This window comes from Plectropomus leopardus, chromosome 6, assembly GCF_026936395.1.
Source record: "Plectropomus leopardus strain MGB_pleo_1.0 chromosome 6, ASM2693639v1, whole genome shotgun sequence".
NCBI classification, from domain to species: Eukaryota; Metazoa; Chordata; class Actinopteri; order Perciformes; family Serranidae; genus Plectropomus; species Plectropomus leopardus.
The window spans coordinates 32,151,265-32,171,684 of NC_142181.1; the positions used below are offsets into that span (position 1 = coordinate 32,151,265).

Sequence of the window (20,420 nt, forward strand, 5' to 3'; positions counted from 1 at the left end):
TTAAAGGAAATGATAATTTTATTTCCTCTGGGTGAGCATGTTTGTTGGCTGAGGCCACACCCTAAAACTACAGGAAGAATAATGTCTATACAGATTTGATCTTGTGAAGATCCTACAAAAGAGATGAATGAATGAATTATCATTACATTAAGTCATGATGTTTTTTCCTTTACACTTTGCATTGTGTTCTGTGTACTTCATGTTTTTTTTTTTGGATTATTGGACTTTTTTTGTTCTTTGTTGTCATTTGTCTTTTGTTGTACAGATGGCCAGTCTGTCATGAACAGAACATATTTTGAACTATCAGTGTAAATCCGCCCCTTTTCTTTCCCCCTTAAACGCTACAATTCTCCGTAAACAAATCGAGGATATTTATGTCTCTGTGCTCACTTGCTTCCTCCGTCTTCAGTGTTTTTGGGACACCAGACATCAGGGAGAATCCACGACTGCAGCGTCTCCACTGATGGGGTTTATCTAGAGCAGCTTGCAGAAAAAACAACTGTAATTCAATTAGTGCCCTGCCTGAGTGTGTGTATTGGTTGTCAGCTAATAATGGCAGGAAGCAGAAGGTCATACCAAATTTCACTTCAGCTATTCTCTTTCTTTTAAATGAAAAATGAGCTGCTAATGTTTGAAAATCAGACATCGGATAGGTCTTACAGACTGTTTTAATATATAATGTGTCAAATGTAGTACTTGTATATCAGAATTGATGATCAAAATTGATCCAAACTGGGTGCAACAGTCAGCCAAGAAAGCATCAGCCTGGTAAAATACATAAAATCAGAGCAGCAGTTGGCTGACCTGTAGATGGCACTTCTCCCTGAAATGCGAAACATGCAAATAGAAAACTAAAATGGGACCTGTTGTTTGTGCATTTTGGAGGTTTTCCCATCCGTTTGACCTTATTTTCAGAGAATAAGCAGAATGTAATGATAAATGGGTGACCTTTTCTGCAGAATACAGACAGAAATGTTTAAAGCAGCAGTGTGTAGGATTTAGTGGAATCTAGCAGTGAGGATTTGCCTGATATAAGACAGAGTTGTCAACTTGTTATACTGTTTGTGGGGGTCCAAATTTCCCCTAATCAATCACTAAAGAACTGCATATCCACCTGAATCAAACATCATTTTTACTCCATGCCAATGCGTAGCCATGCCAGTATGCATATTTTGCCGGTCCTTTAAGAGTGGAGCAGAACAAAGTAAAATCAAACGATGATATTGGGTAAAATGGAGAAAGCATATTGGTTAACCCTTTGAACCTGAGCAAATTGGTTTGATTTCTTGAAAAACACGGGGAGAAGGCAAAGAGCAGCATAATAAGACATGGCCCAAAAACATCCCAAAAATTATATGTATATATATATATATATATATATATATATATATATATTTTTTTTTTTTTTTTTTTACCAATATTTGCATATGTTGGATATCAAACTGACCGATATCAATGAGGAGGAGAAGATTTGAGTAGCTCAAACAATTAGCCTATTTATGGGTATTTTTTGACAAATTATTTTGGTAATGTTGATGTAATGGTTTGCATCTGAGAAACAACATTCTTGTTTAACTGGTACTTGCACACAATAAGGGAGGCAGCAGTAAAATTAGATTACTGGAATATACTCATCTAGCCCTGTGGTTAACACAGAAATATGCTGCGTTTATGATAACATTAAACAGTATGGACACTGTACAATTATGGTATTTTGCTGGTGTCAGCTCTTTACTGTTATTTTACAGTGAAATTATTTCTAAATTTTGTAATATTGTCCATTAAAATGTGTGGCAACCCTGTATGCAGATATACAGCTCATTCTATGGTAACAAAAATGTAAATAATTTCCACTTGTTTATACACTAAAGAAAACATACTTATTATATTATATTTCATTTCTGCTAATATGTCACCTTGAATCCTACAGATTCTTGCAGAGTCATAAGCAAAGGGAGAATAGATAGCTTATTAACCACAGATATATATTTTAGGTTTTTTAAATAATTTCCCTGTGTAGAGAAATAAGTAAAGAGAAATAAGCCTCAGACTTTGTGGAGATTTCTCTGGAGATTAAATCAATATGAATCCACAGCAGCTGAGCAGGCTTATCCAGCTGATTGCCGGACCTCACCCTGAATCTTGTAAATTGCCTTGTTTGTGGTTGTGGATGTGGGAATTGAAATGCTCTGGTGGCTTGAGCTCATAATGGATGTGCAGCTGCTTTTTAAAACAGACGTGAAACCACTAAAACAAGTCAGAAACCCCTTTTTCTCTCCTCCTTTTCAAATGGGGAAATTGAGCTCTTTATTCTCTGTGGTAGTGAGCTGGTAATTGACTGTTCTGGTCTGGTGCTAAACGCCGCCACCACACAACAGGCAGTAAGGATGTAACATTGTGCTTGCACTAATGCAGACGCTGCTCCTCAGTATGACCTGCTCCTCCTTTCATCCATCTTTCTGTAACTGCGGAGCTCAGCACTGAGCGAGCACCATCCGCAATGTACCGAATATTTTCTGACTGACCTCTAATGCAGTGGGCAGATATCCAGTGGGAGCAGAATCCTCAATTATCTCCACCATTGTATATGACTTTAATATATCCATCTCCTTCCACCTCCTATGTTAAATGAGCTCTGCTGCATGCACGACAGCTTCTGCGCTGCTCCAACAATGTACTAGAGCTAAAAGGTGCAGCCTGCTGAGGTTTGAGGTCTGGTCCTTAACCAGATGAGAGCTTCTTCAGAGAGGAATTGCAGCAGGACTGGTAATTGACCAGTCACTCAGTAGTTTGCTCTGAGAAATGAGGTTAAGATGAGACCGAGGCTCATGTACACCAATAGATGATTGATTACTGTGAATACCCAGATTAGGATGATTGAGTAGAGTATTATGAAGCTTGCAGTAACTTTCCAACACCGCACAGTTGTAGTTGATGATGCTCGAGGTAACATTTAAAGATACAGTCATTTTTTAATGGAACGCCCCCAAAAATGTCACATCCTTTAACGCGGAGGGGGAAATAAAGGATTCGCTAACATGCTGAAAAGTTGCTGTGACTTTCTTCACGACAGGTAAACCTAAAAATTCAGTGATCAGGTTTTTTTGTTGTTTTCTTAAAATTATTTTTATTTCATAACCTTAGTTCCTCATTATTTTTGTTTATACCTCTTTTCCACCAAATTAGCTCTGGTTCTTCAACCAGTTTTGTTAAGGATTCCTTGAACATTGGTGCTATCTAAAAACCCAGCCTGTGTTTCCACTATGGCTGTCCGAAATACCATTTTCTGGGCTGACAGACACCCTGCTGACACTTTGCACCCCAGAGCGCAGATAAGGGAGAGACCATGTGCTTCACGGGTAAAGGAGGATGAGGGAGGTGAGGGAGAAATGGGAACCCGACCCCTGACAGTTTCAGTGCATCAGGTGAGAGAGAGACACTGTGCGCCACAGAGCTTCAGTGTTAGGTGAAAGAAAAAGCCCAGTGTGCCTCTGACTCAGCGGTTGTGATACTTGATAGTTTGTAAAGTTAAAAAGCCCTTTCCTGTGCTGCAGGAAAGGGCTCCATTTGGGCTCACATATTCGTGTCCTAGTGCTGCTCACACAGACACCAAAATGGCTCAAATAAATGAAATAAGCCCGTTAATATCTGTTGGTTAAAATGATCATTCCTGTCACTGTGTATGTGTGACAGGTGCAGCAGCAGGATCGCAAACACTGAAATGGCATTTGTCCTCTGCAATTTAAAAAAAAAAAGAATGCTCTGAATGCTGAAACTAAAAATAACGAATACCTACCCAAATAACAAATAATTCGAATATTTGGGTCTAGCCCTAGTTTCCACCAGTTTTGTGCAGACCTGTTTTATTCAAGCATGTTTCATCATAGAAGGAGTTGCATAATGCAGAACAGAAGTAAAGATTAGTATTAGAATCACAGATTACGATGCTTACCGGTGAACTTTTGTTCTGTTATTACAGACTTGTTTTTATAAGGCTGTCGGCGATAGCGCGTTGATCACAATGTGAAGCTAGAGCGATGATAATGGTATCATCTGAAACTAGAACCCAGTTGTTCCAACCATGTCGTGCTAGCTTCTCAGCAAGGGGGCGGATTAACGCTTCAAAGTTATAGTATACTCACTCAAAACATGCATGGAATTCACTAAACTATGCTAGTCTATTACATCATAGCATTAATAACTAATATTTTGATTAGTTGAATTAATCACATCAATCGTAAATGTAGTAGGTTCTCTTATGTTGACCTGTCAAAAAGTAGATATGATCTGTAAACTGACAGGGTGTATAGGTCCTTAGAACTTAATCAGGAGGACATTTCCTGACAGATGTTTGTCACCAGACAGGAAAAGAAGAACTGAGGCCATTAATTGCTCACACCTGTGAAATAAGTCTGAGTTTTTTAGGTAAAGTATCTCCCTGTGGTCACATTTCTTGACCCTTGATGAAAATTGTGCCTGGAAATGTCACATTTATTGGACACTAATAAATTTAATAGAAACTTCGAGGAACCTGTGGGTGATTCAGCTTCTTCATCAACATCATAGCAGTCACAAATTATAAGGAAGGGCTTTTTTAGTGTTATTACTGATTAATAATTATTGTCAGTTATGCTGTCACCACACAAAAAATGTTTTATTTAGTTTAATCCGGTGTTCTTCCAGACCCTACTTCTATGTTTCTATATTCATTAGGTCATATTGGTGCAGGTGTGTGTGTGTGTGTGTGTGTGTGTGTGTGTGTGTGTGTCCAATGTAAAAACACTGCAAGAAATCAATTTCACACATACTAAGTGACTCATTAACTGATTAAGACAGCATAGTGAACAAGATAACTTGTTAAAAATATGCAAGTCTTTTAATGAGAGCATTGCCTCACATCCAATCAAATTAATAAATTGTTATTATTGCACACACATTTTTACACCCTTTCAAAGCTCTTTAAATTCTCCATCCATCACCCAGTAATACATCCATATTTCTCATCTGGCGCCTGCTGTGGCCTGTGAGACACTCCCCAGACCTCTCCACTAACTTGTCATTTTCAATTTAGGTTCTTTCTTTTAGTCTTCAGGCTCTTGTTGCATCAGAAGCATCTCTGCACTTACTGTTCAGTTTCCTTCGAATTGCTGCCACATGGTTCTTTTTATGGAAAGTAACGAATTAATACAGAGGAGCAATCCAGACACACCAAGGCGATGGTCGGCTTTCGGTCAGTGTCATCGAGTGTCTGTCGCCCCAGGTTTTTGCAGTGTGTCCCACATGGTCGGCACAAGTCAGCCCTTGTTCCCTGCTTTTTGGCTGATTCAGCATGTGAGCCAGCTGTGAGAGAAATCACTCTGACTGGCAGTTCAGCCCAGCGCTCGAAAAGAGAAACTTAAGTGAGTAAATCAAACAAACAGCTAAAGTCAAGAGGGAGTGAGATCAAAACATACTTTTTATATGAGGTAAGATATATATTCTTTTAGCCAGTGAGTTTTTTTTAGCAGAAACGTTTCCTTATTGTTTGTTTTTTTTTGTTCACCTGTACATGGTAGATTTGCAGCAGTATACCAGTTTTAAGGTAAATGTGGTATGAAAATCGACAGTTATCATGCCGTATACATTTGCTTATCTAGAGTATTGAAAAAAAATTGTAGAATCTCACCTTTATTGAAGTTATTTTCAGAGGGAAGACTTTTTGTAAATACTTCCATTTAAACAATACTTTCCAGTTTAAATTATAGTATAAAAATGTTTGTTCAACCCCCCGTAAAATCTTTCTGTTTATATTCCTTTCAGGGTCATTCTAACTGATAATAATAATAATAATTATGTAATACCATAAAACGTCATGCCTTGAAACTGTCATAGCTTCCGAGATCGATATTATTCTGAAAATCTCCTACCATAGCAACCCTAGGCTATTTGGTCTTAGAGCATCTAGTTGTGTTGTTTATGAGCTAACTGACTAACTCGGTCCTGTCAGTCTTCTCTTTTTGAATGATGAATACAGACTACTGCCGCCTGCTGGTATGGAGGGTTGATGCTTCTCATGCACGTGCAGAACATTTGTGCCTGTTGGCTGTTGGCTGAAGTCTTTGCAGTGTGTTCAAGTGCAACTTTGTGGCTGAAGCACAGGCATCATGAGGTCAAACAGCACTCGGCCTTTGTTGCCACTAGTTCAGGCATTACAAAGGTCCGGCCGGAGGCCAATTGTGGCCCACATACTAATTTTAAATGACTCTCGGCTTGACTGTCTAAATATACTTTATGAACTGCCACACAATATTGGTTAATCAAGCAAGATCACTTTTTCCTTTCACCTCACAATGGCACCACTTTAAACTGTACATGCATCAAGTAGGAAATATGCAGGACCAACAGCATATAAACAGCATGTGAAGCTATGAAAAGTTGAATGAGTTGACCATGAAAGATCAAACAGTTGTGTTTGTCTCTCTTTGGGTATTAAAATATTAAAGAACAATCTGATGCGAGAAGCAGCTGGCCCCCAGGAGTTTTTACATGATCTAATCTGGCCCCCATTCAAAAAACCTTTGACACCCCTGCAGTAGTTCTTTGATGTTGGTTTGGTGTGTCTGGGCCTTTCTCTCTGTTCCCCTCCAGGTGTCCACCTCCCACCATCTCTGTCTCCTCATTATTGTCTCTTTAACAGCAGTGTGAGTCCGGACCCAACGGCCTCATGCTAATGGTTTCCTGAATGATGAGTAGCAATATGTTTTAATGAGCCTGTGTCCCAGGATGAGGGTGTAACCTCTCATTAGATTTCAGAGTTGAACCTGTTATCCGTCCTTTACTTCTTTCCTGTCTTTGTTATACTCAGAAACACACAGAGACACTCATATACAGATGCAACATTCACTTTCACCTGCAGTGGTTCAGATGTCAAGGTGGCGGCAATAAATAACTTAACACTGTAGCGTCCTGTCTGATGTAATCTGACTCTGAAGAGCTCTGACTGGATCAGAAGAGAGACTGAAATCCAGTTTTTATGTATGAGATGTCAAGTTAAAGTTGGATTGAAGTTTTCTGGTATCTTGATTAAAAAAAACAAAACAAAAAAAATAACAACTTTCAACTCTTGTTTGAAGAAGAAGAGGGAAACATTACATTCTGCAATATGAACAGTTCAAACTGATTCTGGTGTGTTTAGTTTAGCGTAGGCTGATATGACAGCTACTGATTGATCTCTGATGCATTATTAGCCAGATCAACACTGCCTAAAAAGGTGGCTTTTGTTTTTGTTTCAGTCACACTTTGTTGAAAGTAAAAGTTATAGTAGGGTGAGCAGAACAAAAGTTTGCATGTGCTTCAGTGTATGGATGGATGGATTTAATGAAATGTATGTATAAGTGAGGAGACCAGCATCCTTCACTGTTTATGCACTGCTTTCCCTATCTCCTAAAAGGGATACTTTGCTGATTTTCACCCAGCTTTGTAGCATAATGATGTGGGTAGTATGTGTCATTGAGCTCCATCTCATCAGCACCCAGATCTCCCTTTTCCCTTCCAGCGAAACTCCTCCGGATGATGCAAAACATGTCATCTGGCTGGGTTTCACTGGCTATCGTGACTGTTGCTCACACTACTATTGGCTGTTCCTCTACATTTTCATTTTCGTGCCTGCCACCCATGTCGTCAGGGTGGACACAGAGTATAAAAGCAGATCTAGAGAAAGACCCACCTCTCTCTCTCTCTCTCTCTCTCTCTCTCTCTCTCTTTCAAACGAATCACGATTATGTCACTGCACTGCCTATTTCTCTCTTAAAATGTTTTCAGAAACCTTTTATAGTGCTATGTTTAGCTACAATAGCAACACTTTGAGAGCAGGAAGTGGGTGCCATGCTGTTTCCTGCACAGTGAAAACATAGGCTGAAATAATGAGATCAAATGGTAAAACTAAGCAGCTCTGATCAAATATAAACTAAATTCTGTTGGTGTTTCATTTTTCTCGCCTCAAATGTTTTCAGACATATATTTTTGCTTATCATCACATTGTAATACAAGATCATTTACCAGCTGGCTACCATTGTGTTGAGTTTGAAACAGATGAGTTTGCATTATGTCACCAACCAGCAGTTGCGTTTATTAGTCTGTTGTGGTGCAATGAATTCTGGTAGTTGTAGTTTTTTTTTTTTGTTGTTGTTGTTTTTTAAAAAAAAAAAACCTCTTGAGCAAAAGCAAACACCTCAGCTCTTTGTCTCTTATTTCTCTGGTCGTGTGGCACCAATTTCAGAATCAGTTGAAGCAGAAACAGCCTTATTTTAGAAAAAGACCATCTTCCCAGCAGTGAAATAAGCTTTTTACAGATTTGGCTCAAGCAGCAGGGTTGTTTTGTTGTTTAGAGCAGCAGAGGTGAAGGAGAGAGAGTCGGTATGAGTTTTATGTGCAGCCTGCTCCAGCCGCCGGACACTCAGCTCATTTAGTGAAGGTGTCATCTGTGTTTCACTTTGTTGAGTTTCTCTTTATGTATTTATGTGTGTGTTTGTGTGTGTGAATAGGTATTTACGCTGCTATATTATTGGCTGGGAAGCAACACAGTCTCTTGTTTACTGTTGAGTCGTAGCGATTTAATGTGCCCTGTGACAGGATTCATTGTGTGTGTGTGCAGGTGTGTGATTGGTTTTGTGTCCTGATATTGGCTCATACCTGCTTCTCTTGTTTACTGTTGCACCCTGGAAATATTATTTGTCCTGTGAATTTTTGTGTGTGAGCATGCATGCGTACGTGCGTGTGTGTGTGTGTTTGTTTGTTTGGCAACATAATAATAACGAGACAGGGGAGATGAAGTGCGGTTGACAGAAAAAGAAAACCAAAACAAATCAGATGCACCAACTCTTTCTTTCTTTCCCGCTGACCTCTGTGTTCTTATGATCTCCCTTCTCTCACACACTCACACAGACACACACATTGCAGTAACACAACAACATGAATTATAGTTGCTCAGTTTTTCATATCCCCTTGCAGTAAAAAAAAATGCTTTTTACGAGGTTGAGAAAGTAAGACGGCTGTGTGTACGCAGATCTAATTTCTCTAATTTCACATTGAGGTATAGCAGGTTCCCTAAATATCATCTCTCTCCTGTGTCTGTGTCTCTTGGCTTTAGTCTTTATAATGTTTGTCTTCTCTCTCTCACCATAGTTTCTCTGTATATTCCAAATCTGAGCAGCTGGCAGGAGTTCACTATAACAACCACGTCTCTAAATCAGAGGAAGTTATGTCAAATAACTAGTGTACCTCTGGATGTTTCAGTTCCCAGTTTTTGCTGCAGAGGGAGAGCTTTTCACTCTCACGCTACTCTTTGGTGTAGGCTATTGCAGACAGGATGCAGCGGCCTGGAGGAGGAGCCGGTCAGGCTCTGAGATAACGTTATCTCCTGACTTCTCCTTAAAAGTGGTGAATTCACAGCTCACAGCAGCCTAATAAAACACAGCCAGTGGCTTTTGTTTGACTTCTAGTATCGATGAAAAATGTTGTTGCACATTTTTTTGATCCCTCATTGGCGTATTTAGCTTGTTTCCTATATTACATAAACTTTGCTGTCATTCTAAACGACCTACTGAACACTGTTCAAACTCTCAAACTCTACATGGGAAAAAAAGAACCAATAGTCAAATATTTGCATTGAACAGCCAAATCCGATTTGACTGACATACTTCTGATGATGTATGTCATTTCTAACTAGACTGCTGAACTGCAGGTGTCACTGCTGCGTCTGCCTGCAGTGAAACACAAAAGCATTCAAACGAGAGTCGAATCATTTGAAGCATTTCTTCTGTTGCATTTGGGCTTTATGTTCGTTAAGAGCTTGTGCACTTGACGTTGCTGAGTCAATCCTAATCCCGTGTGAGGAATGCTTTAATTAAAAGGGCTCACAATATCGGCATTTATGTGCTTTTTTAATTGCTTTTGTGCTTCACTGCATCCACCAACCAGTGAATGATGTGGTATGTTTTGGAGCCACTGTGATTGAGGAGAGAGCAGCTCTTTCCTTCTATCTTTGAAATCCTCTGAATGCCACTATTTTTGCTTATGGGAAACAACAATTGAGTGTTGAGATGTTGGCAGCCGTCCATCGTCCATCATCAAGGCAGTGAGATGTTCTGTAGTTTGGTGAGTAGCCAGAGACTGAATCTATTTTTACTTCTGTGGTTTTGAATATGTAGAGTACAGTGCAGTTTTACAGTCAGACGTTGGCTGCTGCCCGGTGTATTTATATCCATAGTAGTGTTTCCAAAAATATATCAATTTTTAATATAAGAATCAGTTTCAGTACTCATGTTCCACAGCATCAATACGATGGTACAAGCTGCTCTTTCTCATAACTTCATGTTGTTAATGTTTACTACAGTCAGTCTGCTGTTTCTGCTACTAACCAAGAAAAGAAAAGTTGTCCTCATGTCATAGCCTTTTTCTATAATTATCTTCTAATGAAAGCTTAACTTGTATGCCCTCAACTTCAAGTTTTCTTTTGGTATTGAATATGTTATCAGTATTTTGCAAGGGCTTTTATCAAAATAAGTCTAGAGGGACATATTCACACATCTAGCTATCTCAGATGCAGCTGTTTTGGAACTCTTAACACTCGACCATGGTCAAGAGGGACCAAAATTTTATTATAACCAATAAACTGCAATATTTAGCAAGAACATATCTTTATTTTTACAAAGAAAGATATGTCCAAAAGACGTCTTTCATGACGTCTTCTGTAGTCTCATGTTGATGTCCATAGGACCTCTGTATAAGGTTAAGAATTTGCTGAAATGTGGTCATTGTGGATGTCTTTTCAACACCAGCTGATTTTAGACATCCTCCTTTATACTACCTCTGGACCTAAACTCACTTTTATTTTAATTTTAATTTTAAGTTGCAATTGCAGACACTGTGTGTCCAAAAAAAACATAAAAAACAAAATGCAACTTAACTCATGTTGCTGTGGATAACAAATCTTCCACCTAGAATGTTATGTCACACAATATTCGCACTTTAAAGTCCTTTATTCTTTCTGTGTGTCTCTTGCGTTTCTCCTTCTTCCCTGTCTCTGTGCTGCATGTTTATGACGCTCAGCAGTGTGTTTGCTCGATAATCTCCTCGACTGCGTCTTTATGTAGACTGACAAAAAAAATTATAAATGTGATAAGGAAACCTGTAATGATACACCAAGGCCACATATTTGTATATGAAAATATCAAGGTCATGAATTCCTTGTACATACCACCTTCCCATCTTTTTTTGTACACCCACTGTAGCTGTGACGTCTTACTCAGACTTTATCTGTCTGAGTGGCGCTTGAAAATGAGCCTAAAATAAATCCTATATGTCTTGTTTTTACCCCGCTGCACAAATTCCTAGAATAGAAGCCTGTTTCTACAGTCCTAAACTGCAGTCTCAGTCTCTGTATAGATGCTGTGGAGGTAATAATGTCCCTGCTGCTCATCTTATCCCGTCAGCCAAGATGTTCCTCTGTCATCACCCAGCCAACAACAAAGCTGCCTTCTGATCAAATCTGTGAAATGACAGTGGACTTGAATGCGTCTTTAAGTGCTTGATAAAAAGCTCAGACAACACAATCGTCTCTCTCTTTGTCATTATGGAGCTTTCTTTCCTCTGTCAGCTGACAGCTTCAGCGCTGGGTGTTTTCTTTCTGACCTTTTTGGTCTTTCTTTCATTATTCCTTTTTTTTCTCCTGTGTGTCTCTCACACGTACATACACTGTCTTTTCTCTGTCTTTTGTGCACAAGGATCAATAATCCAATCTACACAGCCTTCTGTGAAGACGGAAGCCCTCATCGCTATCTCAGACACGTCCCAGTGAGAGGAAGCCAGACTGACGGACAGACAAACAGACAGACGGTTAGCCTGAGAGACAGGCACACAGTCAAACAGACAGACAGGGTTGTGAATCACGTATTTGGCGCCCAGACATCAGCCACCGCAGCCTGCTGAGATGTTCAAGTTCCCACACTTTCTAAGGCTGGATGCTCTCTAGGTTAACATTGGATTAACCCTGGCATGTTCTTCTTTAAACGAGGGACGTCAACAGTTAACTGTTTAATCAGTTAGGCTTCCTTTATTAAGGTAATTTTGCACTTTTTTCATAAAAAAAACAAACTAGTTAGTTACCGATTAATGAGTGGCAGGCTGTCAGATGCAAAATTAACCGAAACTAACATTTCTACTTTAAACTTCATTGAGAAACACACACCAGTGGCTGCTGAAATCAATAAAGAACTGAAGTTTTAATGGATTTTAGAGGATTAAAGCTGATAAAACCTCTCAGACCGAAGCATATCATTGGATTGTCACTGTCTAACTCAGTATGGGCAGGTGTAATGAAAATACATGCACGCACACACACACAAAGGTAAAAACCTCTCGAGTCCTCTGTTTTAATAGAACTATCGACTGCTGATTCTCTTAATGATTTTCTATAGTTGCCGTAGAAAAAAATCCTCCTCAGCCAAACAGGTTGTTTATTGATCTGAGACAGTTTTTGTTTTGGTCCAGTGTCTCAGGACATTGAAGCTGAAGACAAATTGGTTTGGTATTGACAGAAGGCTGCACTGTGGCAGACTGATCTCTGAGGAAATGCATGTGTGTGTAAATGTGTGTGTTGTACCTGTGCTGAAAATGTGATGTAGTTTCCTCATTTGAGGAGTGACATTGCATCTTATGCCGGCTTTACACAAGCAATTTCACTGTCGCAGACAAATTTATAGTGTCAGAGTAAAACCAAAGGACTTTTACCTCGGTTGATGCATGCCTCTGTGATCTTGTTGGTCATAAAACTCAGTCAAAGCTGTCTTAAGTCAGTCTTTTTTGTGTCTTGACGTCCCACAAAATCAAAAGGTTGGCACTCCAACAACAGTTGTAATATTTATAGCAACTTAATTGCAAGACCAGTGTTTTTAGGCTTCTGGCCTTACTCAGATTCATCATTATTATTATATTGAATTATATTGAATTATTATTATTATTATTGAATATTATCAAAGTTTTTTGTGTTGGCTCATCCAGATATCGAAGTATAGCTGCACTATCTGCACAGGAAGCAGCAAAGACGGGTAGACAGTAAACATTAAGGGGACTACAGGGAGGCGAAAGACTGTGAACAAGGTTCTCTTGTTTTGTGGAAAAGGAGGAGAAATTGATGGAGTTGTGGAGAGTCTGTTGATTCTGCGTGTCTGGTCTGCCAACTAGCAGGTATTTTAGTGAGAAATCTTTATTTTTGAAACACTTCACCTTTTATACGGTCTCCTTCCACTAAAAGTGCACAACTAACCAATGGAGGCTGGTTGTAAGATGAAGGGACAAAATCCAAAATGTAAAATTTGTACACTAATACAGTTTATCTTCATGGATTATGAAGTAGCCAAGAGTACTGTGGACTCGTGTAGACTTTTATCTCGTCTTTCTAGAGTTGTGTGTTTTTGTGTTAAAATTGTGTATTTGTCAAAAGGAGTTTGGCATTGTATTTTCCACCAGGAGTAGGATGGGAAAATGTCTCAGAATGAATCCAGTTGTGGTTTTGCAAATAGTGACCCTGCAAGATCCACAGTCTTTGTGAACTCTTACAGTGTGTGACCTAAAATTCACGTTCTCTTCAGAAGTGAGAGGATGTCAGATTTCAGTCTTAAAAGTGTTTTCTCAAGTCTTTCAAAAGGCTTGCACTCTGATTTGCTTCTCCATTCAGCATGTAAAAGTATCCTTTGGCAAGATACTAGACCCCAAATTGCTCCTGGAGGCTGTGCCATCCATGTGTGACTGTATACGAATTAATAAAAATTGTGTAACAGGTGGCACCTTTGTGGCCCCCAGCCACCAGTGTGTGAATGTGTGTGAATGTGACATGAAGTGTGAAAATGCTTTGATGCCGAAAGGCTGGAAAAGCGCTTCAAAGTGCAAATCCATTTACCAAGTCCAGTAAATGTCTTTATACATAAATCAAAACATAAATTATCAAACTCTCTGCCTTCTGTTTGTTACTGTCATTAACTGAGTTCAAGGCTTTCACTGATTATATGTCCTTATCTGTTGCAGGGCAGCTGAACCCCCACGACCCCATGAGTTTGGTTTGGGTAAGTAAGCTATGCATTGATTTGGGAATAGATGGTGCCAATTCACACACACACACACACACACACACACACACAGAATGAGGCACAACTGACTTTGCGCAAAGTTGTAATGAGCATTTGGTTTATGCATGAACAAATGTTTCATGGGGAGAGATCCAGCCACACACACACACACACACACACACACACACCTAACAAGAGTGTCAGTGAGGGAGTCACGAAGAAGCTGCTTTGTTACTGAAGCCAGCTCGTTCTCTCCTCTGGTTTCCTTCCCGCTCTGTGAATACTAAACATGTTGCTGCTGTTATCCACTGCCAGCAAACCAAGCACTGTTCTGTGTGTGTGTGTGTATTTGCTCCCTATTACTTTGTGTAGTTACATATATAAATGGGCGTGTGTAAGCAAGGTGTAGTGTGTGGTTTAAGTGTCAGAGTGCAGCTATGACTTGCATGCACTCTCAATACTAGGTTTTGGCTTGTTTTGAAGGTTATGTAACCACTGCTCATAGGGTGGCATGTTTACATATAATGGTCATCTATAATTGACCATCAACTATTAAATAGAATTTATGAATACTTTCATCATGTTGGGAATGTTACGCACCAGTCAGCCAAAAATCTAGCTCACAATGCACAAATGAACTTTCAATCAGCCACTCAACATGAATAGGAATTACATCCCACACATATACTGTGACTGGATAAGAGCTTCTCTGAATGAATGATGTGATAATGTGAATGTGTTTTTGTTCTTATGATATTCTGTTCATTGTTGAGAGCTTGAGGATGCAAGACAAATATCTGTGAAAATGGACGATAAATTATTATTTTTGTCCTATCTATGTAGTTTTTGATGATATGATGGATTTAGTGGGTTGTAATTTGCTTTAGATTACAGTGTTTCTCACAGAATTTTAATCCATGCAAATCTCAGCAAACATTTTAGTGTATGTTCCTTTCTGATCATTCTGTTAGGTTTATGTGTGTTTGTTAATGTAGTGCAGACGGAGCTCTCCATGACTTGTTTTTTTTTCCCTCAGCAGAAGTTTGTTGAGTTTGAGTTGCAGGATGGAGAATGGATCAATTGTGCAGTTTGTGGGCAAAGCAATCAGAGCTGATCAGATGAGATCAATGGATTAGATTAGGGAAGTGGCAGCTTCAGAGGAATGAAAGAAAGCTTTTAGACCCAGTACTGGATCACTAAATGCATGGTTTCCATTGGAACACGGATGTTGTTGTTGGTTTTTTTTGAGAAATGCTGGCCAATGCTAAAATGAGAGCACTGTTGTTGTAACAAATAGAGCTTTCCCCTTCTGTATGTATTAATAAACTGTTACATTTTACTTTCACTGCACCTGGTGTTCTGCCGCTCTGTCTGACTATGCTCTGCGCTAATGCTGGACGGTATGTTGGTTTAAAATGTTCAAAAATGTTTAAATCAGAAAACAAATGCTACTGTGATCTTAAAATCAAAAGTCTAATCCAATCTTGGATTTAGAGAATTGTGCGTAAACTCCTGACAGTAGGATAAGCCTCTGTAAATCTATACAAAGGAGGAAAAATACAGAGATATACAGTGAATCCACAAGAACTTTTAAAAATACTGTGACACAAATTTAAGACCATCCAGCCCAGCACTACTCTGCGCTACGAGAATGTGGTGCCTTAAAATATGGTATAAATATGACAACAGCGCTCCTAATGCGCCGTCTAGCTCCTAAAATAGGAAATTAAACTTTGGCAGCAAATGATGATATTGTGGTGGGCTGCCACAGAAAATAAATATGTGGGAAACCCTGCATGAATTGTCAAATGAACACAAGCAGTTTGTATTTTGAATGATTTTATTTAATTACCAGCAAATGAAGCCACATATAAAAATTTGATTCTTTGAAAAGGTTGCAGTGCATGCAGAGGTCAATCTCCTCTTACAGGCTCGACTCTGAAAACATAGCTGCTGGCATTATAAATGCCACAAGCTTGCAAAGTTTAACAGGCTGACTTTGTAAAGTTTCTTTATGAATGCATCACAAATACAGAAACCATCAGAAGAGTGATGTATATTTAAACAGTTAGCAGCTTTAGAATGTTTAGACCCAGTGGTCTCTGTATTGCTCAGAGGCCACATCGGCACTTCTAAGGTCAATTGTTTACTTGCATGTTACTCAGTGCATGAGTTAACACCATGAATCAACACCTTAAAGGTCAATATGACAACTTTGGCTGTTTTAATTGTTTTTATAGTCTCTCTTGCGTGACAAAAAAGTGCCAGAGCATCTTTCTATGTGCTCCTGCTGTACAACACCTGTGTGAATAAGCGACTGTGTGTTTACTGCTGTTTCATGCATGTAACGTTTGTGTGTGGTGTTGATGGTCATTCTGTCAAAGTACTCAGTGAGCAGGTGTGTGTGTGTGTGTGTGTGTGTGTGTGTGTGTGTGTGTGTGTGTTCCCTTCAGGATGTCATGTAATTTAACAGCATGTGACATGAGAATAGAGACTCCCTTCCAGTGACAGCAACGAGCAACAAAACACCTTTGTGTTTGTTGCTTTCTTTTTCTCCATTTATTCTTTCTGTTTCTGCCTCTTCTGTTTTGTTATGTTTTTTTGTCTTTGCTTTACAATAATTTTATTTATTTCAAAGATACCCAGACATTCTGCAAAGTGACATCTGCGAACCTCACATACCACACTCATATTTGCGGAACCAGCCGGTCTGTTTCTTTTGCCAAATAAGGAAAGCACAAAAGACTGGAGAGAAAAAGGATGGAATGTTAGTGGGACAAAAGTCTTCCTTACAGAGTGCTCACTCTGTGTTATTAAGGAACAGTTTTCCATTTTGTCCCTTAAAAATTTGTGTGAGGATGCGAACACCTGAATTTCATTTGGACAGTATCGGAAAAACACTGATTTGTAACCTGAAACTGTTTATTCAGTGCTTTTACTGTTTTAAATGACCTGGTTGTGTTGTTTTGTCTCTGTCCTTCTTTTCACATCTCTGCTTCCCTCTTTTTTATCTCTCCTACCATATTTCAGTCCGTTACTCCCTGATTACAAAGCTGGTGCCCCTCAGTCATTTCACATCTCTGTCCTGCTTCCTGTTCTTCATCTCTGAAACGTAGTGGTTACAGTGATTGGGCACCATTAGCACAGTTCAGACAGAAAAATGAGTATCACTTCTGATTGGAGGACTGACCTGTAATACCGTGGACAGTCTTCCAAGGGGACGAGATGTTATTAGAGTAATTACCTCATCATCACAGTGATTAATGCTCAGGTCATTTCTACTCTTCTCTCTCTGTATGATCATTTTTATGGCAGACTGGATGACCTCCCCTTCGTTTGCACTTTATCACTCTTATTGTTTCACATTTTATTACACTTTATTGCCTCTGAGTAACATTTCTTGCAATGCAGCTTGTTTAATGGGAATGTGTGTACTGTGTGTGTGTCTCTATGTGTGTGTTTGTGTCTCTGTGGTAGTCATGGCAAATTAAATTAGTCTGTGATGGCCATTTTAATGTAAAGATAGTATAGATGTTAGGCTTGGATGGAATGTAATTCTCATACCTTCCTGAAATTTCACTGGGGTATATGGTGTATGACCTGTTTTCCTTATTAAACAGAGAAATGCAACTGTAATTCAACTTTCTCTCAGTCACAGAAGACTAATGAGGCTTAATTGCCTTGCTAACTACTCATAATTTGCACTTCATTCAAACTTGACAGAAACAAAATAAAACTCATCAAACAATCTTAGTTACTCTTGCTAGTAATCTAGTAGGTAAATTCACTATTTCAACAATCGCCACCTCTGGTTTGGTTGAAATAAATCCCTAATTCACCAAGTTCGATGTCAAAAACATGCCGTTATTCCCTACAGTCTCTCTCTGCCTGCCAGCCACCAGCTGTTTACAGTCCTGTAACTTCTCCTTCCACCACTGCCTGTTCCACCAGTAGAGACAGCAGACTGAGCTCTCTTGGTGCATGCTGTGCACCACATAAAATGATTCAGCCATCCTTTTTTGGTATTTTTAACCTGAATTAGGGTTACGAAGAAGACTACTAGGTTCTCCTGATGCTGCTGAGGTTTTAGATGTTTTGCAGGGATTTCTGTTGGGGTGAAGTGATGGGAAGTGTTTTCATCAGCTTTTATTGTATATTTTCTTCACTGGTTGGCCAACGTTTACATCTCAGGCAAAGTATAATGCTTCTGAATGCGCTAACAGTAAAAACAGCCGAATTGAAATACATCTTTACTCACAGACAGTTTTCATGCACAGTGTTTCTGTATCACTACCTGCCTTCTCCCTCACTTACACACAAACACACACCTTTTCCTCTAATCATTCAAGCATTGTTCGCCCGAGGCTTTCATATTTCCACTCTGCTTCCAGTCCCTGTTTGTAGAATATAAATGGGTGAGCCAGGGGATTTGAACCCGTAACCTCATTACCTCCAGGGACAAAATGACATCACTTTTTTACTGCCGCTTCGCAACAATCCAATTCATTACTTGAACACTGAACAACACTGACTGATGCACCCCAGTAGCTTTAGGTTACTGGATGAAAATGATTGAAGCATGATCAATATTTCTCCATTAGACAGCTCTAATATTCCTCCTGTGTGTGAAAAAGACATAAAAATCAATGAATCTGACTCAGATTTCTGTCATATTAGTCACAGCTCTTGGTATTGGATTTCTGATCCTGGCAAAGTTATTCTTTATGCCCAATACAACAGTGTGTGTAACCCATTTTAAGTCTGCTTAATGAAAAAAAAAAACACCCATTAAGAATGATTCTCAGTAACTAGTGAAATCAAGTTTTGTTTAAAGACCACGTAACAAAGTAGATTTGAGCCAATTTACCTAAAGTTTGTTTATAAAAGTCTATGTCCGGCGAGTCTCTAGACTGTATGATGTTTGGACGCTTTATTGTCTCGTCGGAGAACACTTGAACAGGGTCATCAATTTTCCCAGGTTGATCAACTTCCTGTCTTATTTCAAGCTGTTGTATCAGGTCAGTGTGTGTGTAGTTAGTGCAGCAATGAACGCCGGCACACAGGGTGTGACGTGAATCATCTGGTGCCTGGAAAAGGTTGCTGTTCTGTGTGCAGTCTCCAGTGACTTCTGCCTGGATACAGTGGTGGAGGGGGGAAGGGGATGGAGAGTAATTGGCTTTCTGAAAGGAGACCAAAGGGGAGGGGTGTGTGTGTGTGTGTGTGTGTGTGTGTGTGTGTGTGTGTGTGTGTGTGTGTGTGTGTGTGTGTGTGTGTGTGTGTGTGTGTGTGTGTGTAAGGAGAAACAGTGATCCATAACACGGATTTAATTGATGATAACTTAAAGAGGACCTGTCCTTATGTGGGTGTATGTTTGCGTAAGAGGACACGCTTTCCTTCATCCTTTCTTCCCACACACAGACACACACACACACACACACACACACACATGTTATCCCCTGCTGAAATATGTGTGTGTTTGTGGCTACCCTCACTTAACACATCCCAATAAGGTCAGGAAACAGCAGAGATGAAACGATATGTTTGTCTTTATCACCATTTAGTCTCATAACCTCTCCAAAGACACACACACACACACACACACACACACACACACACACACACACACACACAGACTTTCTGTAAGGATCCCTTTGTATTCTCTCTCATCTTTTTCCACAGTGGGAACTTTTTTTGTGGAACTTTTTCATAAAGCCCCGTCACTCCTTTCTCCCTGGAGGCTCTTAGTTTCAGTTTTGCTCCCTGCTCATAGATCCTTGGAACAATGCTGACCTGGTAGAGCAGTAACAGTCATACTTTTAATGAGTTTGATGAGTGTCTGAGCGGCTGAGGCTGTGTGGTTTTGTATCTGCAAAGCTCCGACTGGGACTATTTGGTCGCATTTTGTGAATACGGAGCACCACTGTGCAAATATAAGTAATAAATGACCTGAAAAGCTGTTAATTTGTTTGTAGCTCACAGTGAATAACTCCTTGTCGATTAACGGCGCTGCATGCAGCAATCAGTTCATTTATCTGCTAACATTAGAAGCTTCAAGTCTACAGCTCTGACCCAAGAGGAAGAGGTGTTTCAAAATAAAAGCACCAGATAAAAACAATGATTTTATCTGTGATCCTTGACAGTTTTATACTTCTGCTAAATGATGATTTTGTTAATCTGTTTTCTGACTGCTGGGAGAAGTTTGCCTTAAGGGCTTTCAGTTAGATCTCCCTTAAGTTTTTAGGGAAAAGATCATGCTTTGGGTGAAAATGAAAAGATTTCTTCCAAGCTGAAGTTTAACTTATTCCATGGGCTGTTTTA

General features: G+C 39.5%; 1 protein-coding gene across 5 annotated transcripts in view; it reads left to right on the top strand.

The window, feature by feature from the left end:
- The window catches only part of slc8a2b (solute carrier family 8 member 2b), a 264,636-nt gene that overhangs the window by 85,630 nt on the left and 158,586 nt on the right, over positions 1-20,420 (top strand). For 4 of the 5 annotated variants that reach the window (XM_088079255.1, XM_088079257.1, XM_088079256.1 and 1 more), the window contains one exon: positions 14,062-14,099. The gene's annotated coding sequence lies outside the window, so the exon portion shown is untranslated. Of the gene's footprint in view, positions 1-12,078; positions 12,100-14,061; positions 14,100-20,420 lie in introns of those variants that run through there. The other variant, XM_088079258.1, reaches the window with a different exon arrangement.